The following is a 23,077-nucleotide window of genomic DNA, read 5'->3' on the forward strand; positions in this document are numbered from 1 at the left end:
GCGCCCAAGGCAGACACTCCAACACTGAACCACTCAGCGTCCCTGAGAACACTTCCTTTAGAGGCTGGGATGCTACTTACCGCCCACAGGACCCCTCCATCCCTCGTATCCATCTTGCGGCTCTTCCCTCCGCTGCTTCTCCCGCGAAGTCCCCGCCCACTGGCGCCAGGCGGCCACCGCGCAGACTCCGTGCGATTCCAGCGGCGCCCGAGGCCTGGGCTCAGGAACATGCGCATTGCGCACCCCCAGCTCTCCCAGCATCCTCCTCGGGTGCTGCTGGAGGCCTGGGGAGAGAAGGCCGCCATGTTGGGCCGCCATGTTCTTCTCCGAGACGCTGCAGACCCTCGCAGCCTGGTTATTAAAAATACCTTTGTTTCGTGTTGGCGCCAAAAGCTTCTTTTCGGCTGTACTTTAAAGAACCGTCTCAGCACAAAAATTCAGTACACGATGCATTAAATGTAAGTTAGTTTTTTTTTTTTTTTACACTCGTTCACCTCTGCTTTTGAGAATAAGACAGCTACAAGTACATCCTTCCCTTCTTTACTGAGGAGGAGCCTGAAACTGAAAGCTTTAGTCACGCAAGGTCTAGAACTCTGAAATTGGACCGCCACGGTCGGAATGTGGGGCTTTTTATCTCCATAGGCCAAGCAGGCTGTGTGTCTGCGGCACATTAACCCGCCCCGGGGCCTTTTCCGGAGCCCACGACAGACATCACTAATCAATTTGGAGACCGTTTTGCTCCTGGCTACGTCATCCCAGAATCCTTTTCTACCCAGCACTTTGAGAAGCCATTACCAATCGATTGGCGTTGGGTCCGACTTAAGACCTGTTTTCCTTGCGTGGTCCTTGCCGTTTCCACTAGAGGGGGGGGACGCCTCTTGAGAAAATGATTGAATAGCGGCCACTTCCCTGATGCCCTGAGGTGGAAACTATGAAAACCCAGTTTTTCATGTGGCTGATTAATGTTTTCAAAGTCTTAAACGTGAGTAAAAAAAAAAAAAAAAAAAAAAAAATTTAAAGATTATTTATTTATTCATGAGAGACCCAGAGCATGAGAGAGAGAGGGGCAGAGACACAGGCAGAGGGAGAAGCAGGCTCCATGCAGGGAGCCCGACGTGGGACTCGATCTGGGGTCTCCAGGGTCACGCCCTGGACCCAAGGCAGGAGCTAAACCACTGAGCCACTCGGGCGTCCCCAGGTGAGTAAATTTTACATAGATTCTGTCTGACGTATCAACTATTCTCCGGAAGCGTTTTCCTCTTTTGGAAAGCTGCTCTGGGACGGTTCATTAACGTGATACCATCAGTCAACGATTTTGCAAACTAAAGAGTCCTTTCAAACGTTTAAGCGTTTAAGCGCTCCGAAATAATGCCGACCGCCAAGGTGCTCTCAGGGGGCAGGTTCTGTGTCGGTAGACCCAAGGTAGGGGTTGGAAAAGATGGGTAATTTAAGGCTCTCTCAGGATGCGGTTAGGAAGTTGCGACCCAGGGAAAAGGCCTCTGTTTGAGTGGGTGGGTTGGGGAGGATGAGGTCCCGGGTTTACACACTGTGGCCTGGGCAGGTGCTCCTCAGCCAGCCATGGTGGAACTGACTGGACTTCAGAAATGAGGTACAGACGGAACCTAGTGGCACGTTCTCCATAATAAGGGGACGTGATTTAAGTATTTGAATCGTTTATTACTTTCACTGGAACATACTTTTCTTTCCTTACAGGGCACGATTCTGTTTTTAGCTAGAACTGATGTATGAACTGTGTTCAACTTTTTTTTTTTTCCCCAGGCTCCTCGGATTCGCTCTCTCTGCGTTCGTCACATTGCTGGTGGAAGGGCATGGAAAGTGGACACTAAAGGATGGCCTCAAGTAAATGACTGTGTAATTCTCTAAAATCTGGTGCCCTTTTAATAGATTTTATTTATTTATTCGTGAAAGACAGATCGAGAGAGGCAGAGACACAGGCAGAGGGAGAAGCAGGCTCCATGCAGGGAGCCCGAGGCGGGACTCCGTCCCAGGTGTCCAGGATCAGGCCCTGGGCTGAAGGCGGCGCTAAACGGCTGAGCCACGCAGGCTGCCCCACCAATTTTAAAATATGAGAAATTATCTGTGGCGACAAATAAAATGTTTGCGTTATATCCATCTAATTTTTTGTTTCTTTGCATCCTTTCAGTTGTTGTCTTTATGACCTGAGAAACTTTGCATTTCCCCAGTTGTTTGAATGCAGAGTCAGGGGTGTGTAAATCAAGCATACTCTGCATGAACAAAATGTACAACAAGGCATCTAACTGCCAGCTTTGCCTCACACAATGAAGAAAGCCGGGCAGCTCAACAAAGCCTTGGGTCAATTCCTTGGATTTCCTAACAGAGACTCTTGATGTGACTGAATTTTGGGCTGCTTCTGTTTGCTTCGTGGTTTCCTCTTTGTAATCGCGGAAGCAATGTTACTGGAAGTTTCTGGGATTTTTCTCTCTTTTTAAAAAGAATTCTCAATAAAATTATATGGCAAGAAGTACAAAAAGCAACAAGGGAGAAATGAGACCAGTACAAATGCAGTGCCACGGTAAAGCGGAGTGCAACACTTGGAGTTTCTGACAGTTGTCTTGGTGCCTATCAGCAGACTGCAGCTGGACATCTTTAGAATGTGCATAGACCTCGCTGCTGATTTAATGAGAATCATTTCCAAATGATTGTCATGCAATACCTGAGTAAATGGTTTCTTCAACCCCCCAAGACACTGTAAAGCTCAGACTTCCCTTGAAACCTTGAAACCTTCAGGAAATTGTCTGTTGAGGGGACACCAGTGATCCTCCCAGAAGAGACCCATTCCTAACAATGCTATTTATTTTGAGGATAGCAAAAACTATATATGACTAAGTACAGATGTTTGCGTTTGGTTGGTGTCTTATTTCTTTTGTGTTACCAGTTTTCTCTTTCTTCACAGGCCTGCCTCTCCGCCTTCGGGTGCCACAGAAATGAGTGTGTTCTCTTCGCAGGCAACTCATACAAGTTCTGTATAAACTGTGGCCTTAACTAGGGGTTAGTCTGTGTTTTTTGTTTTTGTTTTTTTTGTTTTTTGTTTTTTGTTTTTTTACATTCAAATAATCCACCAGTCAGTACTCTCCAGCCTAAGTACAGCATGTTATTCAAACTGGCAAATATTTCTGGCTTCTTTTGTCAAACATGGGGCTGCAGATATTTGGAGCTCTCCTTTTCTTTAATTTGACCAGTAAACTAATTTTGTCCTTTTGTCCAGAAAATGAACATATTTTTTTTTACTTTTTTTTTTAATTTTTATTTATTTATGATAGTCACAGAGAGAGAGAGAGAGAGAGAGGCAGAGACATAGGCAGAGGGAGAAGCAGGCTCCATGCACCGCGAGCCCGATGTGGGATTCGATCCCGGGTCTCCAGGATCGCGCCCTGGGCCAAAGGCAGGCGCCAAACCGCTGCGCCACCCAGGGATCCCAAAATGAACATATTTTTATAGAGTCTTAGACATACACAAGTACACAAACGCCTAAATAAGTGCGAGATATAAAGAAGCAATATGATCGAACTCACACCTGCACCCATTAGTTCATAACTGCACACATTGTCTCCTTTCTGCTACAAAAGTAAATCAGGAATTGGTAATCTTTAGATAATCGCAGCAGTGCCATTCTTCCCATTTGAATGTGCTTGCTATCCATAAACAATGGGACAGCCAAATACTTTGTAATCCCAGAAATCCACTAATCTTGGATTGAGGATAGATGCCAGATGACTTTTCATCATCTCTAGAAAGAGCACAAAGGTCTTAGATTTACTGAGCCCCTGCTCTGTCAGGCACTGACCTCAGTAATCTCTTCCTTATTTTATTTTGTTTTATTCTAACAGTGACCAATAGGAGATACACGTGATCCTTTATTTTCCTAATGAGGAAGAGGAAAATAACCAAGTAGGTAGAAACATCTGGATTTGAATCCAGGTTTGTCTGATTTCAAAGCATACTCTTGTCTGTAGCACTTGGTATGGAGGGTGATGGGAGTTGCTTTAATTTTTCTGAAGTACTCTTCTAAATACACTAATTTATTAGAGTTAATTCTCTGTGTTCAGAAATGACAGCTACTGGGACCTATTGTTAATATTTATCTACATATGAACAAATCCACTTGAACACTAAAAGTATGTGATTTTTCCTTACGCAGACATGGCAAGAAACAACCAAACTAAAACTGCTGACCCGTAACTTAATTCCAGGAAATTAGTCCTAAGGAAAGTATTCAAAAGAAAAAGAAAAAGGCTTACAGAAGTATAAATTACAGGTTTCTCTTCTTCTTTTTTTTTTTTTTGTAATGCCAGGGACAGGGCAAGGGAGGAGGAAAACATATTAACTGGCAACAGAAGATTGATCATGTAAATAAATCTCCACCAACTTAATATAATATTTTTCAGCCATTAAAATATGAAAGTTGTGAGATTATGGAAATACAAGGTAATATTTAAAATTATATGTGAATTCGGTCAAGGAAGGTCTTAAAGATTACATTGAAGCAATAAAACAGTGAATGCATTACAGTGGCACAAAGTGGCAGGGTAAATTTTTTGCTTTAAACTTCCCTTCTAAGTGTTGTCAAAAAAATGTTAAAGTATTGTTTGGAAAAATCTTATTGGCACCTAGTTTTCCATATTGCAAATGTCATGTGCAAAATTTAATATCATTTTGCATGTGGTTATAGTGTACATTTATTTCATGCTGTCCTGAACAAATATTTTCTACACAACATGGGAGAATTGGAGGCAATGTCTTCTATACCCTATTCTATCTGCCATCTTGGAGGATAATAACTGAAAACTGCAAAAGGAGTTAAATGGTTGGATCACTTGCCTACTTACCAAAGTGATCCACCTCTCAAAGTTTAAGGAACAAACATAACAGATTCAAATAAAAACAGTCTCTATTATGTAAAAACCTTTGAATATAATGATCTAAATCAAACTTATTTTTTAAGATTTATTTATTTAAGAAAGAGAGAAAGAGCAGGGGGAGGAGCAGAGGGAAAGGGAGAGAATTTCAAGCAGACTCTCTGCTGAGCACAGAGCTCGACTCTAGGCTGGATCTGATAACCCTGAGTTCGTGGCCTGAGCTGAAACCAACAATTGGACTCTTAGCCAAATGAACCACCCAGGCACCCAAATCAAACATTTTTTTAAAGCTGTCTTAACTGAGGCCTTCCCTTTGTTCCTGTAGATATATAAAATCAATTATTAATATATTCTGCTTATGGTCAGATATACAAAATCCCAAAAGACTCACGAAAATATCCCCAAAATAAATGTACAGCCGAATTCATTATAAAAGGATGTTGAATTTTCCAGGGAAATTAAAAAAAAAAAAAAAAAAAAAAAAACAGTGTCTTCCCCAAATTCTTCGTAGTGTTCTTCTTCTGTATTAGTGTTAGATCTGAAAACTTAGAACTTTAAAATTGGCCCTTATTCCTGCACTCACATATGACAAATGTGTACATATCTCCACAATAGCTCATGAGTTTATATCATCGGTATAGCTCAATTCTTTCTTTCTTCTTAACTTTACTATCTACCCTTGTGGTCATTGATCTTAGTATCCACAGAAAGGTTTTAAAAGATATTCCCTAGGCCCATATAGCAGGTTTTCTGAAACCTCAAGAAAACCAATTCTTTCAAATTTCAGAACTATAGGTCTTGGAGACCTAGTCAGGTACTTTAGTGCTTATAAGTAACAGCTTCCTGAAAGTATTTTTGGGGTTTTCTCCAACCCTGGGATATCAGTACCTCCTATGAATCTGATATCTGGCGGGAGGTTTTCAATCTATATATTTTCAGGGATTTCTAAAATCAAAGAGTATACTATCAGAGAGAAAATTCCTGGAGAGATTTTGTATTTCCATGGCCTGCTTCAAATTGACCACTGAACCTTAGACCCAGCGATTCACAGCCGCGCTCACTATTCAGGCACAGGCCCTGGGAAGCCCCATAATGGCCTCCTTCTCTAATTCCCTGCATTTTTTCATTGATTCACCTTGTCTCAGCATACTTAAGAAGTTCTCTTTTTGCATCACAGGAACTACTTCTTTGGATCTTCTGTGATTCTGCTTAAAAGTCAACTCTATTAAAAAAGCATAATCCAATTAAATAGAATTTGATGACAGTGACCAAGAAATACCTCTCATTTTACCACACCACCTCTCATCAATTAGATAGAATGTGAGTTCAAAAACCCAAGAAACCTTCCGTCTATGATTTCTTATTTAAAATACACTAATTGGTATTACTTCTGTTTATAACTGGTTATCTCTGTTTACTCTATCACAGTGCAAATAAAACCATGGTAATATTTTGGGGCCCTATTTGGGCAATCTAGCTGCTGCTAACTGATCACACTTAACTAGATTTTGCAAATATTGTTAATTGAAATTTATTGAATGAGAATGAATAAAGTAAGCTTAACTTAATGCTGATATTTAGAAAATTTAATTACTCTTATTAATCTGAACTTTTCCCTTTTATAGTTTGCACATTCTCTGAAAATGGAGAACATGCATTCTTGTTTAATCTCATGAGTCACAGAATAGTATCATTTTTTTTCTTTTCCTTTTTTTTCTTTTACGTAGACTCCATGCCCAGCATGGAGCCCAACACAGGACTTGGGCTGAGATCAAGGGTCAGACCTTAACTGACTGAGCCACCCAGTATTCTTTTGTTAGAAGTGGATCACCTATGTTCATAAGGATGATCATTGACTTTACCACAAAAACCCTCTAACTCTGCCTTTATCACATGCCCATGTCAACATGGAGTATTTGGTAACAGTTTTGGAGTTGAGATCTTTATGACCAAAGAGTATCAACAGGTTAATCATACAATGGGCCATTTATATATTACAGCATTAGGAACATGGATTGACTAGAAAATGTATGAGCACAACATGAACTATATACTCACTCTACTTTCTTATGTATCCTTAAGATTCCACCAGGATTGCGATATACTGAAATATTAATGATACATACACATACACGCCGACAAATAAGGAAATAGCTTCTGTGCAACTAGAAAATGGTAAAAGAAATATCCAGTGTATGTATATATACTATATATAGTTGATCCTCATTATTCATAATTCTGTATTTTTGAATTTTCTTATGCATGAAAATTTATTTGTAGCCCAATCATAACACCAATACTTCTGGTGCATTTTCAGTCTTTCCTGAACATGCACAGAACAGTGAAAAATTTGAGTTGCCCGAGGCATGCATTACCAGCTAAGGTCAAACAAAGTGATACTCTGCCTTCCTGCTTCAGCTCTTAAACCATAAATAGATGACTCTTTCACAGCCATGGTTTTTTTTTTTTTTTTTTTTTTGTGCTTTTTGTTGACAATTTTGCTATTTAAGATGCCCTCAAGTTTCAAGTTAAAGTGCTTCCTGGTATTCCTGAGTATAGGATGGCTTTGATGTGCCTTATGGAGAAAATAGTGTGTTAGATAAGGTTTGTTCAGGCAACAAACCTTGTTTAAACAGAAACACACATAAAACAAGGCTATATATTGATCATTGACAAAAATGTGACCAGAAGCTCCCAAGAACCTAACTTTCCATTTCTTCTAGGTGCGATGATTTAGTATTCACTAACCCAATGTTTTTGGTGACTTTGTAGAATATAACTATCACAAATAATGAGAATTAACTATACATATATATACATATAAATATATATGCATGTAAATCTATGCATACATATGTATATATGTATGCATGAATATCGACTATATTCTATGTGTTAATTTATCTGTTCACTGTGCAGACCTATTTTTTTCCTCCTCACATATAGAATTTGAGATGTCTTTATACAATGTATTTCTTGCATTGTTATAAAATAATTTGTTGTTTAGGTATCATTATTTCTTTTTTTTAATAATAAGTTTATTTTTTTATTGGTGTTCAATTTGCCAACATACAGAATAACATCCAGTGCTCATCCCATGAAGTGCCCCCCTCAGTGCCCGTCACCCATTCACCCCCACCCCCCGTCCTCCTCCCCTCCACCACCCCTAGTTTGTTTCCCAGAGTTAGGAGTCTTTATGTTCTGTCTCCTTTTCTGATATTTCCTACCCATTTCTTCTCCTTTCCCTTCTATTCCCTTTCACTATTATTTATATTCCCCAAATGAATGAGAACATATAATGTTTGTCCTTCTCCGATTGACTTATTTCACTCAGCATAATACCCTCCAGTTCCATCCACATTGAAGCAAATGGTGGGTATTTGTCCATCAAAATCCTAGAGGAGAACACAGGCAACACCCTTTTTTAACTCGGCCACAGTAACTTCTTGCAAGATACATCCACGAAGGCAAAAGAAACAAAAGCAAAAATGAACTATTGGGACTTCATCAAGATAAGAAGCTTTTGCACAGCAAAGGATACAGTCAACAAAACCAAAAGACAACCTACAGAATGGGAGAAGATATTTGCAAATGACGTATCAGATAAAGGGCTAGTTTCCAAGATCTATAAAGAACTTATTAAACTCAACACCAAAGAAACAATCCAATCATGAAATGGGCCAAAGACATGAACAGAAACCTCACAGAGGAAGACATAGACATGGCCAACACGCACATGAGAAAATGCTATGCATCACTTGCCATCAGGTATCATTATTTCTTGTAGCCACTGATTTCTAAAAATGTATTGGCATCAAGCTACGACAGTTAACATAATACTAAATATTGAGTATTTAATCTACTGTTAAATCCACATACAAATGGATACAAATACTACATAGCACATATAATCTTGGCATTTTGGCAATGAAAACAGTTTAAAAATAGGACAAGACCACCATTATGGAATATCTGTGGGTTCCTAATATGGTTTCTGTACACTGGTCCAATCGGTCAATAAGGCAACAGGAAGACATTAGAGTTTCATTGCTCTGGAAGCACACTGTTATGTATCCCTAAGAGTCTCTTACAATCTCAGCTCTCTGCAAGGTTGTCTTATATACTAGAATGTCAGATCTAGCTGATATGAAAATGAACACTTAATCTGTGGAGATATTCGGCTCCTATTATGTATTCACTGTAATCTTGAGGCTACTTGTCTTAAGAGCTTGCCATGGTCACCTTCTCCTCCTCCTCCTCCTCCTCCTCCTCCTCCTCCTCCTCCTCCTCCTCCTCTTCTTTCTCCTCCTCCTCCTCCTCCTCCTCCTCCTCCTCCTCCTCCTCCTCCTCCTCCTCCTCCTCCTCCTCCTCCTTCTTCTTCTTCTTCTTCTTCTTCTTCTTCTTCTTCTTCTTCTTCTTCTTCTTCTTTTTAATTGAGCAAAGCATTCCTCCACTACTATCCTGTCAACTTCTATCCTGGTAGCAGCCAGTTAGCATCAGGTTGTGGATATGCAACATACAGATTGTTACCCCTGTAATATGGGAACTATTTTAAGTTTGTAGTTTCATCCTGAGGATAAATAGATACAACTTGTCTTCTTTTCAAAGTACATGTTATCCTTGGTTCTCCTTGAAGTATAAATTATTTTGTTTATCTTCACAAGAATACAAGGGTTTCAGTTGGTGTAGCTAAAATTAGGATCGATGATATCATTGCAATCTCAAAGTCAGTCAACTGGATAAAACACATTACAAACTAGGCCTTTTTATTCCAAAACTATGCCCTCAGGACCCTGGAATTCTTTTCTTGTAAATAAGATGGCGTTAGAAAATCACTCAAGTCCACAATGTATATCTATTAGGCTTACTGAGGGCAAATTCCAACACACTCATTGATTTTGGGAAAATCATGTCATAGACTAGGAATCTGGTCACAGTACTTTGGAAACTCATCTTTCAGAGTCAGAAGCATAGCTCACATCACAAATGAAGAGTGTAGCCAGGAACCATAGGAGACTAGGTTGAGTCACACAATCAACCCTTTTTCTGTTGTTTCCCTTAGCAGCAATTCAGAAATAGTCATCTTCTGGATGATGCTCAACCTGTGCCTCCTGCTGTGCCACACTGACCTTCATTTATGTATTTTTATCTGATGGCCAGACATCCAGCAGGCAATAGAAAGTCTGATTTCCCAGTTTACTTATTAGCATGGCCCAGAGTGGGAGCAGGTGATTCCCATAAATCTTTGATAACAAGGATATAGATAAAGTGCTCTCACTGCGCCAGGTTGTGGTTGAAGGATTTCTGGTCCTTCTTCATCCCAGGTTATTTGACATTATGAAATAAGGTGGCAAGGACTGAAAGCTGCATACTATATTTTGAAGTATTTTAATTTTTGTCCTATTTTGAGAAAGATAAACTTGATGACTCTCAAACTCAGTGCCTTTTTTATTTATTTTTTTAAGATTGATTTATTCATGAGAGACACACACACACAGAGACAGAGAGGCAGGGAGAGAAACAGGCTTCCTGCAGGGAGCCCAATGTGGGGATCATGTCCTGAGCCAAAGGCAGATGCTCAAACGCTAAGCCACCCAGGCGTCCTGCCTTTGTTATTTCTTTATTAAAAAACTCCTTTTCCACATATACTTGGATACTGGTTTCTCTTCACACATAGGCATTATACTATAAATGAAACTGGAAACAGCTTTTCCCATATTCTTTCCCATTTTTGTATATCAATTTTCAAAGGAGAGATTTACTTTTCTTTCATTTTCTAAAGGATAACAAAGACCAATAAATGGCAATCTCAAAGGAAAACCACAACTGTTATAAAGCCTAAAAATTTGTGAAAGAGAACAGACTTGAAGAAATTACAGTATTTCCGGATGGTGTTATCAATAAATGAAATGGCAGCCAGTTTTTTAAGATATTCTATGATCAAGACCAATTTATATTAGCAGATAATCATGTGTATCTTCTTAAATAGTAGATTTTTCAAATGTGGTAGATATTTGCTTAGCTTTAGAGTATGGATTTTCTTTTTTTTTTCAGTAAATGATTAATATGCATCTATTAAGTTTCATATTGGAACATTTAGTATATTAAAGACAAACTTAAATACATTTATACATAAATAAACAGTTATCTCACTAGGAGTGTTGCTTGCTAAACACTCTCAAGATCTTTCCTTGACCATGAACATCTTATGGGTGAATGAATATGAGAAATAATCATGAGTGAAAAAATAGAGTATGTCACAATTATATATAAATAAGAACTCAGTCCAGTGGAAGAAATCTCATATTTTTTTGAAGCATACAGAGTTTTCAGAGCTCCTGTCTCCAGAAATAAAGCTTAGCCATTGTCAAATAATATGCTGTGAGCTGAACCAACTTCTCTATGTGAAGCCATAATTAAGGATACAGTCACAGATACTCAGAGCCTTTACTTAATCTTCCCATTGATGTCCTGTACTTCTATATAAAATTGCACTCTTGAAAGGGATAATGCAAAATGATAACTCAGAATTAAGATTGTTTCATTTAAATCAGTTTAACTGAAGTATTTGGGTTGTTTTTGGCTTTTTAAACTCAGCTTCCTGGTGGGATTCACCTAATTCCTTTCACCAATAGAGCAAAGAAAATTTAACCTCCTAATTGTATATGCCTTGTGGCTCAAAGTTAAAATTTAAAAAACAAAAAGGTCCATGAGAGCAGAGCCAGATTTTGAGCCATGTGTGTAATTGAGATGATGAGTACTCTATTTATAGAATTCAAACAAGGAATCTGACTTTTTTTACATTTTAAACCTGTTATTATAAATACACTGAGCTACACAGATATGTTCTTCACCTTAGCACAAATGTTTAAGGTTAGATAATTGATTCTAGGTAAGGAATGACACTTCCTTGAAAAGACTAAATTCATTGTATAATTAGTGATCTCTGTGATCTGATAGTGGCAATACACACTTGGATGCACCAACTAAAATGAGGGATTTACAAACATCTTTGTGTCCCAATATCACAACATTTCAGAACTAGAAAATCATGTGGTACATTTAGAATGTTCTTATTTTGTAGACAATGGAAAGCAGTAGACCGTAATGGCTAAGAGCAAAGTTCCTGGACTCAGAACTAGCACCAAATCAGATCTGCCACTTTTTGGCCAGTATCCCTGGATAAATTATAGATAATAGCATATACATTAACGCTTATTGAATACTTACCACGTTCGAGCACGATGCCAAGAACCTTATATGCATATTCATTTAATTCTCACAAGTATGAGGTGTAGGTATTGTTGTTATCCCCAATATATAGATGAGGAAATGAAGCTTGTCAAGTTTGAATAAATTGCTTAAGTTGGTAGAAACTCTCATACTAAAATCATATTGGATTGAGACTAAAAACTATGCTATTACGTGCTACCGCATCCTGTACTGTTTTTCTTTGATGTTCTGAGCCTCAGTTTTTCCAACTGTAGTTTGTGCAACAATATCTCACTTGTGATAATTAAAGAAATACGCAAAAGTACCTAGAAATAGAAAACCAAAACTCTCAGTGATTAAAACTCATTTCTCATATCCAAACAGCAATTTATTGTTGTTGTTGTTATTAAACAGAGTGTGTCACTTGGGCTTCATGTTTATATCAAGCTGATCAGTATATCATGATAATGAATTTTACCTGTTGACAACCTATTGCTTCACAACCTTTCTGCCTTATCCTATTTTTTTCTTTAAAGATTTTATTTATCCATTCATGAGAGACACACAGAGAGAAAGAGGCAGAGACACAGGCAGAGGGAGAAGCAGGCTCCATGCAGGGAGCCCGACGTGGGATTCAATCCCGGGTCTCCAGAATCATGCCCCAGGCTGAAGGCGGCGCTAAACTGCTAGAGCCACCGGGGCTGCCCCCTTATCCTATTTTCTAGGGCACACAACACTAGTTTAAAACAACCTCATATTACTTAAGAACATGAGATAACTTAAAATATTTAGAAAGCAGGAAACAGCCTACTGTAAATTGGACACACTGGAGTTCAAGAGAATTAGAATTTCTTGAATAAGATGTGAGCAGAAACTTGTTGGAGCTGATTTGTCCATCTTATTTTGCGTTCTAGAATTGTAATTTGGAATGTTTAGTAGGAATTCTCTGATGAAAGCTGGAAAATTAAAACATTCTAAAACCTTGTTATAGTAAATTATTTGTGACTCCATAATTAGACTCCTCAGCAGTAGCCCATGATAGCTGCACTTGGACTTGCTCTTTTACCACGTTTCTCTAGATAATGATGCAGGGACTGATGAAGCAGCAAAATGGGCCAATGAGCTCATCATGCTCCAGGTATGGAGGGAATGAGTGCTGCTTTCGGTACGCTTTGGAGTGGTGTAGTACATGGTATTTAACACCCAACAATGAAATAATAATATATGGCAACGTTGTAAAGTGCTGTTCAGCTGAGAGTCATTATGGCTGATGCTAATTCAATTCTGTTTCTTTTGCTCTAAAGTGAAGACTGTGACTGGGAAGTACTTTGTAAACATACAGTGACTTATGGATGTGTAATTATAAAGTAATGAATTCTGCATTTTTCATTTTCATTTCCTAAATGTTTCCGGGAAATATTATTGAATGCCTAAATGTTTTCTTATTGTATGAATATATTTCATTTGTATGTCAAATTAAACATTTCAGAGAGAATAGGAATCACTGAGTATTTATCCAGGGTTTCTCCTAGCTCTGGAATTAATGTCCTAATACTCACCCTGGCCTCATGTATCAGTTCTTAGAATTCTCAGAAAGTGAGGAATTATTGTCACATCCTAGCCCCATGCTGTGTCCTGCTTTCTATTGCCAATTGTTTCTCACAGACCTGTTTTTGACTCGTATTTAGAAATGGGTAACTAGATAGAGTTGTGAAAAGTATCTTTTAAATTACTCCGATTAAAATACAGCAACCATCCAAGTAAAACAGGTTTTTAAATAAATTTTCTGAGCTAGTTGGGACCATTCCCTGATAAGGATCTAAGAATAGAAAGAAATGAAAGGGAAGTACTCCTGTCTACCTTGAATTTCATTTTGTTGCCTTCATATATCAAAACAAACATTTTAGGAGAGTTCTCTGACCGTTTTTTTTAAGCAGGCTATCAGAGCTTCCAAAGTTTTGTTGCTTTTTTTTTTTTTTTTTTTTTAAGTTTAGCACTAATCTCAGATACTTACAGGCTTTCTTTTCAGAACTTTCTTTTTATTGCCAGCCTTCTAAAGAATTAGAGTTTTGTTTAACCACTTTGTGTAGTTATTATTAGCACAGCCCATTAAAGCCCAGTGTTTACCTTCTTGGAGAGACTGAAGCAACAAGGTTGAAGTGTTCACTTGATTTGAATTGAAAGATTGCAAAGCAATTAGAACATAGTGTATTTAGTTGGGAGTCTGAAGCATCTGTCTAAGCATTCACTCTATACGATGTCATCGTAATTGAAATTAGAGCCATTTAGCCATAATGCTTTTTTAGGGTCCATTACTGAAATTGTAACACTAATGTCAGTTCATGAATAAGGCTTTGAAATACAGGATAGGAGAATCTGCTTCCTAATTGGCAAAGTTTCAAGAGAGGAAGAACACTGACACATTCACATCCAGAGACTAAAAGTATAACTAATGTGTAATTTAGCAATCTGCAATCCAAGAAAGTGTGTTTGCTGACAATGGACTCATTAGAACTTCTCTCCTACTGCCAACAGGCACAGGGAAAAAAAAAATGAAATTTTTCTGGCAGTTCCTAGTGTTGATGGAGGAATCAAAGTGGCCTTCAATGGGCCCATGGTAAAAGGAGAGCTTTGTTTTGTGTTCCAATAGGCCTGAAAACGGTCATTTTGTAACTCAATAAAGGTGTGTGTTCTAGGAAGTCAGAGGAGTTATTTGTTAATACACTAGGCTCCAACAGAGGAAGTTGGGTTAAATATGTCAGTAGAAAATTTATGATGCATGCAGGAGGCTTCCTGAGTTTGGGTTCCTGAGGGATTCTGTATTAAGAGAGAAAAATCCGAGGGAAAAGCTTTTAGTGTGAGCCACAAAATAGGATGACTCCATGAGCTTTAGAATGAATTTTGGGTGAATTTTCTCAAAATGAAATTTTCTTTTTCTTTTTAAGAACACTTCAAATGATCCAGTTAGTAACTTACTGCACATATGTCCTTTTTAAAAAGTATGTATATTTGTAACCAACTTCATTATTAATACTTCTTATTTAGTTGAACTTGACCAGTACCCTCTGCATTGGAAGAGGCTACACATCCTCACTGATGCAGTATATATCTCTTCCATATTGCCACAAAATATTACCCTATGGTGTTCTCCAGAGCCTATCGCTGTGTCTTTTAGTTCTTTTCCTCTTAACTAAAAGAGTTGTGGATGATTCGAGAAAACTGGAGAAAAATCTATATAGCATTATGACATACAGATGCCTCAGATTGCTAAGACAAAAGGAGTTTCCTTTTGGGTAACCATTTCCACATCTACATTACTACAAGAAAGCATTGAAATACGTTTTGAATATTTCACAGAATAGTCAGAAAATTATTTGTTAAGGATTAAATTTATGAGTAGAATGCAAAGTGAAATCACGGCAAGGTGTAAAGATATTCATACAGTCAATTTCAATTGACGATATTAATTTCTAATAAGAATTAAAATTATTCATGTGTAAGTTTCCAACACTGAAAAACTATGTAACTGATATTTTCAAGCACTTAGTAGTGGTCTGTGAATAAAGTTAATCAGCAGTAGTAATTCAGACATCATCTTGCTGGGCTCACAAAGAACACTTGCTACGTGCTGTCAGCACACTACTGGGTATCCTCAGGTACTGACGTGTATCGGGCATTTTTGACATATTTTTAACTCAAGGGCTATCAAGACACCAAAGCTGCTACATTTTCTACTGCAAAGTAAAGTCTGCCCCCTCACCTTTCTATGTTACTAAATTTGAGTCTCAAAGGCAGTGATGCTCTTACTCTGAATTTTTAGTGGAACAGCTTCTTAGAAAGATACATATATATGACTGAATAATTCAAAAATAAACTCATTTTTGTTTTTCACTTATTATCCACTTTAATTCCTAAAGTGGAGAATTTTAAATAATCTGTTTACAGCATTTTCAATTACATTAAATACTGTTTATTTCTTCACAAAGTTGTTAAAACCAATTTAAACCTATCTTAAAACAATTTCCTAAATAAAAAAAAAAATTCCTAAATTCCCTATTTAAAAAAAAAAACAAAGCTTTTTTTTGTTGTTGTTGTTTTTTGTTTTTGTTTTTGTTTAACATTCTTTATACAACTTCTTACAAGTAAAAGACAACTCTGTCCTTCCAGTCGTTTGGGCGAGAATCCTTGGAATTTCCCTTGACTCTGATTTTACTCTCACACTGCATCCTAAATGCCAGAAGCTTCTAATGGCTGTATTCTCCAAGTCTACCCAGAATCTGACCACTTTTTTGCTGTTTCCACTGCTAATATTCTATTCCAAGGCATTGTCACTGCATCATGGATTATTGCAACAGCCTCTCTTAAATGGTACCCTTGCTTCTGTTCTCTGCCTCTAAAATCTGGAAGAAAGAGTATTCCTTTTAATATGCAAGTTGGATCTTGTCATTCCTTTGTTTAAAACTCTTCAATGGATTTTCATCTCACTCAGACCAAGTGTGACTTTACATGATCCCCTCTCCCCAGTCCTCCTCCATAATCCATCCTCTAGTGTTCCTCGCTGTCTCCAAAGCGCCCACACTGGCCCTCTTACCAGTTCTTTTATGGACCAAGGCATCTGCTGATATTATGTTGGCACTGAGCCCCTCTCTAACCATCTGATGTTAGCACACACACACCCAACAGATATGCTCTATCTTATTAACTTGCTTTATTTATTTTATTATGTCATTCACCAAATATCCACTGTGTACTTATGTTCTTTTTTTTTTTTTTTTGTACTTATGTTCTAGGCACTGTTTTAATATTAGGGATATACTGCTCAACAAAAATAGTCAAAAACTCTGTTTTCATGGAGTCCGTATGCTCGTGGAGCTTAGATTTTTTAAAAGAGTTTATTTATTCATGAGAGACAGAGAGGGACAGAGACATGCAGAGGGAGAAGAAGGCTCCCTGCGGGGAGCCTCATGTTGGACTTGATCTTGGGACCCTGGGATCAGGCCCTGAGCCAAAGGCAGACGCTCAACCACTGAGCCACCCAGGCATCCCAAGAGTTTAAATATTTTGTGGCAGTTATCAGAATGTGACTATATATTTACTTAGTGGAATTTTAGCCCCTCAGAGCTAGAATACTGTTTACCACATGGTAAGCATCAAAAATTTTGTAACAGTATAATAAATGAAAGAAGAGGTTTAAGCCAAAAATGAGTTCTTCTATCACTCTTCCTACTGAGTTTTTTCCACTCTTCCATCACCTCTTCCTTTCAGAATTGGAAAGAAGTCTCTTCAACTAACCTGCTTTCCCTATAACAGATACTAGGGTTCTCAATAATTTTCCAGATTTGGGAATCTGAATTTAGGGGTTTTCAATAAAAGATCAATATCCCAAATGTAAATTATAACAGTATTTTTCATTTATAAAATTAGCTGAAGTACCTTTTAAATAATCTCAATTAGAAAGGGTGCTATAAATTGGTACTCATGCAGGATTGTTGGAAAAATGAGTTATGAGCTTTCTAGAAAGCAAATTTGGCTTTGTGCATGTTTCCCCAGGGATTCAGCACCTAAGAATATGTCCTAAGTAAATAACAAGAGAAGCCTACATGTTACGTACAAAAGTCATCATCCAAGTAGTATTTATATTAGTGAAAACTTTGAAGGAATGTACACATCCAACAGAAAAGATAAATACAAGAGAAACATTAAATAAACTGTGGCTTGTTCATGCAGTTCAACACTGTGCAAGTGTTAAAATCATATGTTATAAGAATATTTAGTGATATTTAGTGAAAAATACTCAACCAAAAGAGGAAAATAAAGCACTCTATAAAATTGCCTAAGCAACATGATCTTGATGTTCTGATTATCTCACGGGACAGACACTAAAACAGTGGTAATAGTTACATATGCATGTTAGAATAATGGATACTTTTCACTTTGGATTTTATCTGATGAGTGTTTATGTTTTCTTTTATGTTTTTTTTATATTTCTAAATATTCCTCAGTACACATTGTTTTTATTGAAATTTTGAACTAAGTGAAAAATGTTCAGATGCTTCCTTTTCAGATAGGTCATCCCTGACACCCTCTAAAAAGAGTACATCCCAACCATTATGTCTATCGCACTGTCCTCTTTCAATCATCTTTACATTTATTGCCTCCTGACATATTATGTAAGTGCTAATCTGTATTCCATTTGTCTCCCACCCTACTCCCATTAAAATGTAAGCTTCCTCAGAGCAAGGATTTTGGATGTCATGCCCATTGCTCTACCTCATTCGTACCTAAATAGTGTTTAGCACATAATAAGTACAGAGTAAATATTTGTTGATTGGATAAATAAATGAATGGATGAATTACTTAATGAATGAATCACTTTTAGTTGTGTAATGTTAGGCAAATCCCTTAACTCTGGGTTTCAGTTTTCTTATACATAAAACAAGGACAATAACAATGCCTGTCTATGAAATAATAAGAAATACATATATTGGTCTCAGTCTCCAGTTCCTGACACAGAGCTCCTAAAACCTTTGTAAACTTCTAAATGATAAGAGCACTAGGAGCATCTTTTGTTCTATCGAGGCAACTCTGGGCGGGCTCCTAGATGGCTGCTGGATAGGGGCTGATCACCAGAAGGATCAAGCCATGACTAGAAGCTTGGAATTTTCATCCCCACTTCCCATCCTCCAGAAAGGGGATAGGAGCTGGAAATGGAGTTAATGAATTGATTATGCCTATGTGAGGGAGCCTATATAAAATCACAATGGCAGGGGTTTTGGAGAGGTTCCGGGATGGCAAACATATCTACATAGGGAGGGTGACACACACCACAGCTCCACAGGGACAGATGATCCTGCACCGGTAAACATGTTTCCCTGAGTTCTGTGAGCCACTCTAGCAAATTAATCAAACCCAACAAGGGGATCATTGGAACCTTCCATCTATAGTAGATTCATCAGAAGCACAGGTGACAACTAGAGACTGCCCTCTGAGTTTGGGGCTGGGGGGGAGACAATTTTGAGGGACTGAGCCCTTAATCTGTGGGATCTCATGATGCCACCTCTGGGGAAATAGTATCAGAATTGAGTTGAATTGTATGCCACTGAGCTGGTGTCACAGAGAATTGCTTGGTGTGAGGAAAAACCTCTGCACATTTGGTGACCAGAAGCATCCTATGTGCCCGTGGTAGTAGTGTGAAAGGAAAGGAGACACACAAGACACAGGAGATGGAAAACCAGGTGGTTTTTCTTATACGCTATTTCATGAAAGTATGAAGAAAAAATAAATGTAGAGTTTGTGATACCAGTGCCCAGCGCACAGTAACTGCCCTAAAATGTTAGCTATGTTGTTTATTAACTATAGTTTGTCTACGCTTATTTATATGACCCTATGTCCTGCCACCACCACGCCACCACCCTTGCTAGGTTAGGAATATATCACCAGATGCTTCAGTTAGTTTCATGTTTTAGATAGCCTTTGACTGAGCTTTACACATGGTAGATATAATGGAGCTATTTATTATTACAAGAAAGAAATATATTATTTAAATATTTAATTTCTTAATGCTTTAGAATCTTCCTGAATAATCTGTTCAATTATCCAACACACTTTGTTGTTTATGACCAAAGTAGTAAAGAGATGACCGTTACAAACACACACATACATGTACCCCTTGTGCACCTCACTACTTAGACTATATTAAATGGGAAATAACTGCAGTGGAGAAATAGTGAAAGGCTGCTTTCATAGGTTAGCTGAGAGCTTCCAAAGATGATGCAGTGTCTAGTCACCTCCCTGTTCCAGGATGTCTATATTCGGGAGAGATATTTTGGCAACTTTCAGCATGCTGTATGAAGAGGTGAGAAAATAGATGAGGTTTGAAATTAAACATGCCAGGAAAAATAATGAAATTTTTAAGGCTTAAAAATACCGCCTGATAAATTTACTTCAAGCCTATGGACCAGCTGATGTGTGCCTGGCTTGGAGAGCTGGCGGCCTGTATCTCGACTTTTCTATGGCCAATGGCCTTGCTTGCCCAGCTAAGCTAACAAGAGTCCCCAGTACATTTTCCAAGTCCAGTGCTCTAAGTGTACACCATTTTCCATCCATAAAGATGATGCACTAGATTGTATGACTTTTGTGGGAGATGGTTCTACCTGCTGTCATGATAAAAAATAAGCAACTTTAATACCTCTGTTTGCATATAGTATTGAAATCATGGTCTAGTTCACAAATGAAGTGTCCTAGAAATTAGATGTTTGTTTTACCATGAGGAGTTATTTGATGACTACATGGTTAGTTGGTTACCTCCTTCACTGAAATCCAGAGAACTGTAAAACCTCCTAGTTTATGTCTCCTAAGTCAAGAATGCTGATGAGCCATAGATAGTTTGGATTTTTTTTTTTTTATTTTGAGAGATTTTTGATAAGGAAGGAGACATGAAAAGAGCATAAATATTACATTTTCATTTTGTTGTGATTTTTCTTCAGTAGCTGTTTTATTTTCTATAATGTATAGTTCTGCTGACAGGACCAATTTCTATTATTTTCCTTTATACTTTTGGCAAAACTCGTGAAAATACCAGGCTATATTCTTTAGATTTCATTCAAATAAATTTTCTTAGCAGTTCTGCTTTAATTATTCTTTCACTTTTCCAACTTTGTTGACAAAGCCTATTCTATCAGAACTAAAAAATATGCCATTCAGCACCTGGGTCTCATCTTATCTGTTCCTAGCATTATGAGAGAAAATTTAAACTGAATAACATGAAATAGCATTTAACTATATGAAGCCAGCTGTCAAACTAAACTTTATACATTCTACTGATGAAAAGTGAATTTTATCCAAAGCAAGAACAGCTGGAACTAGTGCTGTTTTCTTTCTAATAGAGATAAAATCCTATTATAAACAACTCTGGAGGACACTTGAATTGTTCTGTTTCAGTGGAATTTTACTAAAAGTAATACAAGACTATAAATCATATACCAGTCTGCACTAATAGGATATGAAAGTGACACATGGAACATGCTTGAAACTCATTAGGAAAAAAAGAGTCCAACACACACCCACTCTTCTCTTTTTTTCCCTCTGAACATTTGCTTTCTTTTTCTTTTTTTTTTTTTTTTTTTTTTAACTTTTGCTTTCTTGACTGAGTTTTTTTGTGGTGGTTTGGGGATTACTTAGACTTTAGTTTGTGGAATATTCAAGTGTGGAGGAACTAGGTGGAGACAGTTGATACTTGATAGGAGAGGAAATAAAGAACAAAGGGCTTAACTACAAGGGACTGGCTCCTTATCCTTTCCCCTGAATAGCAAAGTACCCAATGAAGCAGTTTGGTTAGAACAGGGTCTATCATCTAGAGAGGAGGTCGGATAAAGTTCAGACTTTTAAAGAAATGGTATAATTAGTTTAAGAAAATACTACTGCTTTCATGGGCAGTCAACCAGGACATCGGTCTAATTTGACTGAATAAAAATGATTTTGTGCTAAAAAGAAGAAAAAAAAAATTTTGTGCTGATATTGTTGGACTGGTATTTTACCTGTAGTTTCTCTGGTCTTGCCTGAGAAGCAGTTCTTTCTTATCTGTCCAGGGCCTTAAAAACAAAGGAAGAAATGATGCAAGTTCTTCGTCAAGTATGTTTACTTACTCAGGAATTGGTATCATTTGTGCCGCTGTCCAATTTGTTTTTACCACCAGATTCCACAGATGTCAAAAAGAAGAGGCTGTCTGCTTCATCTACTTGTAACTAATTTGTTCCTCTTGATCATTGCCCTTTTCAAGTTATGTTAGTCTCTTACCTTCTCTGAAACTGCACATCGGGAGAACCGTGCCTAGTATTTATACTATAGTACCTAGTGGGATATAGTATTTATTTATTAAATATGTATGTAACATATATTTATTTATTAAAAGAGAAGATTTTTATATCCTTACCCCTATTGGTTTTATTGTCATATAATCTTCATGTAGGTAGGCTGAATAACCTAAAAGTGTTTGCTTAAAATGGAATTTGAGGAATGGATTTCTTGAGAGGAATATACTCCAAGGTTTTTGGATTTATTTTTGTTTTTTTACCTACCATTTAGTATGTGCCAGCTGGTCTTCACACATGATTTCACTAAAAGCTCACAATATTCTATTGAAGTGTAGGGGGAGAATTTGCAAAATATGTCTCTTAGGCATGTGGATTGTTTTAGGCTGATTATTTTTAAGAAACAGAAGACTCAAGAAGAAACTGACCTTCCCTTTAGCTGCCTAAAAAAGTTTAGAGGGTAGGTATCATCATAGATAAGTGTAGTATAATATGAACCTGGTGTGGTAGAAAGGGAGAAACTTAGCAAAGTCTATTAAAATTCCTTCCAGCAAACATTTGTTTACCATTTACTCTTTTTCATTTTTCTGTGTATTATCTTCATTTCATTTGAAGTCCCAGATTCTTATCTCAGTCCCCTTAGCTCTGGATGGCATATAAGCCTCAATTGCCTGGCTGCCTATGGGCCTCATATTCTTTGGGAACGCCTATGTGTATGGAATTAAACTTGATTTTCTTCTGTTTGTTGGTCTCACGTCAGGTTAATTCTTAGAACAGTCAAAAGAACTTTGAAGGGTAAAGGAAAAAGTTTTCTTCCAACAGAAGTAAGGATTATTGTGCCCATTTTAGAAATAAGAAAATTGAGGCTCAGACAATTGTATGGCTTGCTTAAGGCCTCTTTCTTGGTAAATGGCCAAGTCAAGACAAGTAGTAGAAACTTCAGTTAGGAGGGAGTGAAAAATGAGATAAAGGGGATATTTTCTTCCTCTGGGTACATAATCTGTAACAGTGACTTTTCAATGTGTTTCAGGTAGTATGTCAACAGGAAATTTCTTGGGCCAGAGGAAAAGATGTTTTAGGACGCAGTGTGAAGCAAATTTGTAAAGAAAAAATAGGTGCAAGAGATTTGGAGAATTGATGTAAGATAGTATCTTTTTG

General features: G+C 37.6%; 2 long non-coding RNA genes across 11 annotated transcripts in view; both read left to right on the forward strand.

The window, feature by feature from the left end:
• The first annotated feature begins 290 nt into the window (after positions 1-290).
• On the forward strand, positions 291-6,930 carry LOC112650830 (uncharacterized). Its single transcript, XR_003130484.3, has 4 exons — positions 291-458; positions 1,041-1,198; positions 1,780-3,030; positions 3,870-6,930. It is a non-coding gene; the product is annotated as an uncharacterized LOC112650830 (long non-coding RNA).
• A 4,193-nt stretch (positions 6,931-11,123) lies between these two features.
• The window catches only part of LOC112650669 (uncharacterized), a 79,265-nt gene continuing 67,311 nt past the window's right edge, over positions 11,124-23,077 (forward strand). For 3 of the 10 annotated variants that reach the window (XR_007407055.1, XR_007407056.1, XR_007407053.1), the window contains exon 1: positions 11,126-13,248. This is a non-coding gene — a long non-coding RNA (uncharacterized LOC112650669). Of the gene's footprint in view, positions 13,249-23,077 lie in introns of all 10 variants that reach the window. The other 7 variants (XR_007407050.1, XR_007407057.1, XR_007407054.1 and 4 more) reach the window with 5 other exon arrangements.

This window comes from Canis lupus, chromosome 29 (assembly GCF_003254725.2).
Source record: "Canis lupus dingo isolate Sandy chromosome 29, ASM325472v2, whole genome shotgun sequence".
Classification (NCBI taxonomy): domain Eukaryota; kingdom Metazoa; phylum Chordata; class Mammalia; order Carnivora; family Canidae; genus Canis; species Canis lupus.